General features: G+C 41.0%; 1 pseudogene; it reads right to left on the bottom strand.

Annotated features, from left to right (window-relative positions):
• Positions 1-247: 247 nt before the first annotated feature.
• On the bottom strand, positions 248-1,067 carry LOC108398070 (mitochondrial calcium uniporter regulator 1 pseudogene; annotated as a pseudogene).
• Between the last annotated feature and the right edge of the window lie 7,040 nt (positions 1,068-8,107).

The raw sequence follows: 8,107 nt of genomic DNA on the forward strand, positions 1-8,107 counted from the left end.
TGCGTTAGTTTGCTAGGGATGCTGTAACAAAATCCTAGGCTGGGGGCTTAAACAACAGAGACTTATTTTCTCATGGTTCTAGAGACTGGAAGTCCAAGGTCAAGGTGCTGGCATGTTTGGTTTCTCTGAAAAGCTCTCTCTCTTTGGCTGCTTCTCAGTATCTTCGTGCAGCCTTTTCTCTGCGTGCCTCCCTAGTATGTGTTCCTCTTCTTATAAAGACACCAGTCCTATTGGATGAGGGCCCCACCCTATGTCCTAATTTAGCCTTAACTATCTCTTCAAAGGCCCTGTCTCCAAACAGACACACTGGGCATTAGAACTGCGAAATGCGAATTTTACGGGAACATAATTTCAGTCCAAAACATTACTTAAATGAACACAGTAGCAAAGATAAAATTCTACCTGCTTTTTTTTTTCTTTACCAGCTAGATGGTGCCACTCTGTTAGCTAATCCCAAACTCACCAAAGGGCACATTTTGATGTTTTTTTTTTTTTAGATACTTTATTACCTCCACAGGTGATAAAATCCCAGAGCCACTGTTAGGCACATAAATACAGACCCTGCTCAACATTTAGTATCATTAAGCTTGTGTGACTCGTGCATGGTTTTGAAACCAGCAACTTCTGTGTCTAGCTTCTCGTCTGTTGGGATGAGGGCTCCATTCTGCAGGTCATGCAGCACCACCATTTCTGTCCTCAATTCCAGCAGCTTTCTTTCATTCAATGAATATAACTCTCTTACTCTGTTCTTTTCTAGATAGAAGTCTAATTTGGTATCTGTTTGGACTCGATCGCTTCATCCATTACCTGTTATTCTAACTGATGCAGTTCAAGTTTTATTTTCACACTTTCTGCTCTGAGGGATGAACATTTATTATTCTCCAAAATAATCATTTTCTTATTCACATTAGCAGTCTGAGAATGATTTGCTGAAAAACGGTCTCCAGCTGCATCTCAATCACCACATATTTGTAGATGGTATTCCTGGTGGTCTCCATGCTCTTGACCAAGGCAGATTTCATGATTTCAGCTTACCGGGGAGTAAACCCATTTGCTTTGAGTCCATATATTTAGTCATGGTTCCTGCTTAGTATGGTTCATTTGGAACTGATATACTTGAGCTGTAGATGAAAGGTGGAGAAGACTTCATGATGTGGGTCTGACTTCACGTGTGGGTTTCCATCCCAGTTCCATTGCTAACTTGTTCTGTTCCACAGGCAGCATCATTTGATGTTTGATCAATTGTTCACTGACTCAGTGAACATGAGCATCTCTTTTGAGATGCTTCGTGGTACTGAAAGTTGCCTTAGGAGGGTAGCTGTACAAGTGAGAAGTATTTTTTGGATGTTTGTGTGCTGAGAGGATGAAGGTCACAGAGATGCAGTGACTGGAGACTTAAGATGAAGGCTAAGATGAATTAGAAGATTTGAGACCATAATTTGATTAAAGTAGCTTCTGAAGGAGAAGGGTGAGATGGAGGTAAGAGCCCAGATGACAGTGTTATCCTTGGAAATAAGGGAGGTCCATCTTCTTTGTGTTTATGCATGCAAACGTGTTGAGCTACAGCTGATAGATGCTGGCTGCCTTTTCAAAAGCAGGAGTGAGATGTATTTCAAGGCACCAAATTCAACTGTTCCTTTTCATTTTTCACTAACAAATAAGCCCTCAGGGTTTAGAAACTTACAAATAGATAATTTTCCATATTTGTCCCTAATGAGAAGCATATTGTGCTTTTTTAAAACTACCGTGTCTGGAGATCTGAATACTAGTTTGGTGAGTTAAGGACAAACAAATTCCTCTTACATAAGCTGCTCAAGTGACATCTCTGTGCAGTTTACTAAATAGAGAACTGGATAGTATTTACATAATTCAGTAGCTATGCCGACGACAGGTTCTGTCCTAAGTTTCAGGAGAAAGCCTAAGATGAGTAAGACAGTCTCTGTCCTCAAGAAGCTTAGAGTCTGAGAAGGGTCACATCTTTAGTCCTAATATGGGCTTGTCCATATAGGATGATTTCTTCCCTGCCAGGGTAGTGAAAGACTCTGGAATATGGGCTGGGAGAAGCAAAGGTATTAGGTTCTGGGAAAGGAAACAAAAGGAGACAGAAAACATATAGAACTAAATATTACAAGGCTCTTTGGAAAAGCATTATAATAGAAGGACACACATATGATTTTTATAACCTTGGAGAAACCTGCATGCTGGAGAGGGCTTTAGTTTGAATCTACAGGAGAACTAGATAAAACTGGGGTATTCCAATCTGTGGAGAAAGCATGAAGTAAGGCAAATGAGAAAAATGTGCATGGTGTGGTAGGTGGAGAAAGGGGCTTCTTTATTGGGGGTCTACTATGTGCCAGACACTATGTGAGGATAGAAGGTAGAATTCTTGGTGCTTATAAAGAGACATAAAGCTGGGAAGATTGGTTGGGGCTTGTTTACATTAAATGTCAGGCTGGGGAGGCGGCACGTTGTCTGAGAGGCAACAAGCAAGTCATAGGGTTTTGAAGAGAGTAAACTGAGGAGAGAGTGGGGGGTAGTGGGGGGCGTGAGCATGCATCAGCTGAGCTCCCAGGCTTCCCTGTGCAGGCTCCGTTGTCCCGTGGGATTGTACTTACAAAACACAGATCCGAGATAAAATTATTAATAATGGGTTGGGAGCCAAGATGGCGGCGTGAGTAGAGCAGCAGAAATCTCCTCCCAAAACCACATTTATCTATGAAAATATAACAAAGACAACTCTTCCTAAAATAGAGACCAGAGGACACAGGACAACATCCAGACCACATCCACACCTGCGAGAACCCAGCGCCTCGCAAAGGGGGTAAGATATAAGCCCCAGCCCGGCAGGACCCGAGCGCCCCTCCCCCTGGCTCCCGGTGGGTGGAAAGGAGTCAGCAAGGAGGGCTAGGGAGCCCAGGACTGCTGAACACCCAGTCCTAGGATTCCAGACCAGAGCGCAGACACAGTGCATGTGTGGGGTCCTGGGTACTAGGGAAACAGGGCGGCAGGACCAGTGAGCGGGTGCCTGAGGCCAACACCAGAGAACAAAGTAACGGGAGCGGCCTTTTTTTTTTTTTTTTCTCGGCTAGTGCTTTTTGGAAGTCTTAAAGGGACAGGGACCCTAATACTAGAGAAACGGGGAAGCAAGACAGGTGAGTGGGTGCCTGAGGACAAAGAAAATCGTGCATTTTTCTTTTTTTAAAATTATTTATTTAAATTTTTTTTTCTTTTGTTGTTGCTGTTGTTGTTTTGGTTTGGAGAGTGCTTTTTGGAAGTCTTAAAGGGGCAGGACAGGACACTTAGTCCAGAGGCAGGGAATCTGGGGATCTCTGGGCACTCTAACCCCCTGGGCAGCAGGGAGCACAGAGGCCCCTTATGGAGATAAATAGCCTCCATGCCGCTCCCCCTCCAACGGGGCTCCACCATTTTGGAGCAGCAGCCCGAGCCAGGTCACGCCCACAGCAACAGCGGATATTAACTCCATAGCAGCTGGGGAGGAAGCAGAAGCCCAGTCTGTGCACAGCTGCCCAGCACAAGCCACTAGAGGTCGCTATTCTCCCAGGAGAGGAAGGCCACAAACCAACAAGAAGAGAAGTTCTTCCAGCCGTCACTATTCCCAGCTCTGCAAACTATCTCTATCACCATGAAAAGACAAAATTACAGGCAAACCAAGATCACAGAGACAACACCTGAGAAGGAGACAGACCTAACCAGTCTTCCTGAAAAAGAATTCAAAATAAAAATCATGAACATGCTGACAGAGATGCAGAGAAAAATGCAAGAGCAGTGGGATGAAGTCCGGAGGGAGATCACAGATGTCAGGAAGGAGATCAAAGAAGTGAAACAAACCCTGGAAGGATTTATAAGCAGAATGGATAAGATGCAAGAGGCCATTGAAGGACTAGAAACCAGAGAACAGAAACGTATAGAAGCTGACATAGAGAGAGATAAAAGGATCTCCAGGAAAGAAACAATACTAAGAGAACTATGTGAACAATCCAAAAGGAACAATATCCATATTATAGGGGCACCAGAAGAAGAAGAAAGAGGAAAAGGGATAGAAAGTCTCTTTGAAGAAATAATTGCTGAAAACTTCCCCAAACTGGGGGAGGAAATAATCGAACAGACCACGGAAATACACAGAACCCCCAACAGAAAGGATACAAGGAGGACAACACCAAGACACATAATAATTAAAATGGCAAGGATCAAGGACAAGGAAAGAGTTTTAAAGGCAGCTAGAGAGAAAAAGGTCACCTATAAAGGAAAACCCATCAGGCTAACATCAGACTTCTCAACAGAAACCCTACAGGCCAGAAGAGAATGGCATGATATATTTAATGCAATGAAACAGAAGGGCCTTGAATCAAGGATACTGTATCCAGCACGACTATCATTTAAATATGAAGGAGGGATTAAACAATTCCCAGACAAGCAAAAGTTGAGGGAATTTGCCTCCCACAAACCACCTCTACAGGGCATCTTACAGGGACTGCTCTAGATGGGAACACTCCTAAAAAGAGCACAGAACAAAACACACAATATATGAAGAATGGAGGAGGAGGAATAAGAAGGGAGAGAAGAAAAGAATCTCCACACAGTGTATATAACAGCTCAATAAGCGAGCTGAGTTAGGCAGTAAGATACTAAAGAGGCTAACCTTGAACCTTTGGTAACCACGAATCTAAAGCCTGCAATGGCAATAAGAACATATCTCTCAATAGTTGCCCTAAATGTAAATGGACTGAATGCACCAATCAAAAGACCCAGAGTAGTAGAATGGATAAAAAAGCAAGACCCATCTATATGCTGCTTACAAGAAACTTACCTCAAACCCAAAGACATGTACAGACTAAAAGTCAAGGGATGGAAAAACATATTTCAGGCAAAAAAGAGTGAGAAGAAAGCAGGGGTTGCAATACTAATATCAGACAAAATAGCCTTCAAAACAAAGAAAGTAACAAGAGATAAAGAAGGACACTACATAATGATAAAGGGCTCAGTCCAACAAGAGGATATAACCATTCTAAATATATATGCACCCAACACAGGAGCACCAGCATATGTGAAACAAATGCTAGCAGAACTAAAGAGGGAAATAGACTGCAATGCATTCATTTTAGTAGACTTCAACACACCACTCACCCCAAAGGATAGATCCACTGGGCAGAAAATAAGTAAGGACACACAGGCACTGAACAACACACTAGAACAGATGGACCTAATAGACATCTACAGAACTCTACATCCAAAAGCAACAGGATACACATTCTTCTCCAGTGCACATGGAACATTCTCCAGAATAGACCACATACTAGGCCACAAAAGAGCCTCAGTAAATTCAAAAAGATGGAAATCCTACCAACCAACTTTTCAGACCACAAAGGCATAAAACTAGAAATAAATAGTACAAAGAAAGCAAAAAGGCTCACAAACACATGGAGGCTTAACAACACGCTCCTAAATAATCAATGGATCAATGACCAAATCAAAATGGAGATCCAGCAATATATGGAAACAAATGACAACAACAACACTAAGCCCCAACTACTGTGGGACACAGCAAAAGCAGTCTTAAGAGGAAAGAATATAGCAATCCAGGCATATTTAAAAAAGGAAGAAAATCCCAAATAAATGGTCTAACATCACAATTATCAAAATTGGAAAAAGAAGAACAAATGAGGCCTAAGCTCAGCAGAAGGAGGGACATAATAAAGATCAGACAAGAAATAAATAAAATTGAGAAGAATAAAACAATAGCAAAGATCAATGAAACCAAGAGTTGGTTCTTCGAGAAAATAAACAAAATAGATAAGCCTCTAGCCAGACTTATTAAGAGGAAAAGAGAGTCAACACAAATCAACAGTGTCAGAAACGAGAAAGGAAAAATCATGACGGACCCCACAGAAATACAAAGAATTATTAGTGAGTACTATGAAAACCTATATGCTAACAGGCTTGGAAACCTAGGAGAAATGGACAACTTCCTAGAAAAATACAACCTTCCAAGACTGACCCAGAAAGAAACAGAAAATCTAAACAGACCAATTACCAGCAATGAAACTGAAGCAGTAATCAAAAAACTACCAAAGAACAAAACCCCCGGGCCAGATGGATTCACCTCAGAATTTTATCAGACATACAGGGAAGACATAATACCCATTCTCCTTAAAGTTTTCCAAAAAATAGAAGAGGAGGGGATACTCCCAAACTCATTCTATGAAGCTAACATCACCATAATACCAAAACCAGGCAAAGACCCCACCAAAAAAGAACTACAGACCAATATCCCTGATGAACGTAGATGCAAAAATACTCAACAAAATATTAGCAAACCGAATTCAAAAATACATCAAAAGGATCATACACCATGATCAAGTGGGATTCATCCCAGGGATGCAAGGATGGTACAACATTGGAAAGTCTATCAACATCATCCACCACATCAACAAAAAGAAAGACAAAAATCACATGATCATCTCCATAGATGCTGAAAAAGCATTTGACAAAGTTCAACATCCATTCATGATAAAAACTCTCAGCAAAATGGGAATAGAGGGCAAGTACCTCAACATAATAAAGGCCATCTATGATAAACCCACAGCCAACATTATATTGAACAGCGAGAAGCTGAAAGCTTTTCCTCTGAGATCGGGAACTAGACAGGGATGCCCACTCTCCCCACTGTTATTTAACATAGTACTGGAGGTCCTAGCCACGGCAATTAGACAAAACAAAGAAATACAAGGAATCCAGATTGGTGAAGAAGAAGTTAAACTGTCACTATTTGCAGATGACATGATACTATACATAAAAAACCCTAAAGACTCCACCCCAAAACTACTAGAACTGATATTGGAATACAGCAAAGTTGCAGGATACAAAATCAACACACAGAAATCTGTGGCTTTCCTATACACTAACAATGAACCAACAGAAAGAGAAATCAGGAAAACAACTCCATTCACAATTGCATCAAAAAAAATAAAATACTTAGGAATAAACCTAACCAAGGAAGTGAAAGACTTATACTCTGAAAACTACAAGTCACTCTTAAGAGAAATTAAAGGGGACACTAACAGATGGAAACTCATCCCATGCTCGTGGCTAGGAAGAATTAATATCGTCAAAATGGCCATCCTGTCCAAAGCAATATACAGATTTGATGCAATCCCTATGAAACTACCAGCAACATTCTTCAATGAACTGGAACAAATAATTCAAAAATTCATATGGAAACACCAAAGACGCCGAATAGCCAAAGCAATCCTGAGAAAGAAGAATAAAATAGGGGCGATCTCACTCCCCAAGTTCAAGCTCTACTATAAAGCCATAGTAATCAAGACAATTTGGTACTGGCACAAGAACAGAGCTACAGACCAATGGAACAGACTAGAGAATCCAGACATTAACCCAGACATATATGGTCAATTAATATTTGATAAAAGAGCCATGGACACACAATGGTGAAATGACAGTCTCTTCAACAGTTGGTGCTGGCAAAACTGGACAGCTACATGTAGGAGAATGAAACTGGACCATTGCCTAACACCATATACAAACATAAACTCAAAATGGATCAAAGACCTGAATGTAAATCATGAAACCATTAAATTCTTGGAAAAAACATAGGCAAAAACCTCTTAGACATAAACATGAGTGACCTCTTCTTGAACATATCTCCCCGGGCAAGGAAAACAACAGCAAAAATGAACAAGTGGGACTATATTAAGCTGAAAAGCTTCTGTACAGCAAAAGACACCATCAATAGAACAAAAAGGAACCCTACAGTATGGGAGAATATATTTGAAAATGACAGATCTGATAAAGGCTTGATGTCCAAAATATATAAAGACATCAACAAACAAAAACAAATAACCCAATTAAAAAATGGGCAGAGGAACTGAACAGACAGTTCTCTAAAGAAGAAATACAGATGGCCAACAGACACATGAAAAGATGCTCCACATCGCTAATTATCAGAGAAACACAAATTAAAATTACAATGAGATATCATCTCACACCAGTAAGGATGTCTGCCATCCAAAAGACAAACAACAACAAATGTTGGCGAGGCTGTGGAGAAACGGGAACCCTCCTACACTGC

Source organism: Manis javanica, chromosome 11 (assembly GCF_040802235.1).
Source record: "Manis javanica isolate MJ-LG chromosome 11, MJ_LKY, whole genome shotgun sequence".
NCBI lineage: Eukaryota > Metazoa > Chordata > Mammalia > Pholidota > Manidae > Manis > Manis javanica.